This window comes from Etheostoma cragini, chromosome 23 (assembly GCF_013103735.1).
Source record: "Etheostoma cragini isolate CJK2018 chromosome 23, CSU_Ecrag_1.0, whole genome shotgun sequence".
Taxonomy (NCBI): domain Eukaryota; kingdom Metazoa; phylum Chordata; class Actinopteri; order Perciformes; family Percidae; genus Etheostoma; species Etheostoma cragini.
In genome coordinates, this window is record NC_048429.1 from 9,628,826 (window position 1) to 9,629,571 (window position 746).

Sequence of the window (746 nt, forward strand, 5' to 3'; positions counted from 1 at the left end):
GGGGGGGGGGCTGGCCCTAGGCTGGAGGGGCCTGGCGTCCTCTTGCCTAGAGGTGCGGAGGATGGGGTTAAACGCTGGGGAGGACAAATTTGGCCTATCTATGACACACACAGTATGTACACACACACACACACACACAAACATACACTTAAATTTAGGTTGTGCATGGTTGTCAAAAGTTAGAACAACTTTTTATGCTTTTCGTTAAGTTATTGATTTCAATCTAATGTTATCATTCTAGTTCTCATGACTGCAGTGTTGTTTGTTTCTTTTGCTTGACTGTTTCTTTTTATTTTCACTCAGTTGTTTTCTCATGTCAGCTGTTTATTGCTGTTGTTTGGCAGGCTGTCTCTTTGTCATTCTTTTCTTGTTGTTTGTTTGTTTCTTTCTTTATTTCTCCGCCCCAAGTCCCCATCCCCGTTCTCTTGCAGGTTTATTGGCTTTGTGCAATTGTTGTTTTCCTCAGATGTTTTCTGTTGTCCCCACCTCCATCCCTTTTCTCTTGCAGGTATGGTCCTTTCTCCATGGTGTAGGTTTTTGGGGTGTTTGTGCCCCCCGAACACCATTTCTGTACCCCTGTCCTGTAACAAATTTTGAATAAACAATAAAACACATTAAAAATACATTATATAGTAAAACTCTCGTGTTGAAGTAAAATCTGTTTGCCACAACAAGGTATTCAGCTCCTCATGCTGTATACCCGGCTGCAAGGCAGGACAGGTTAGAAAAGGGGGAAAAAGTGCAGT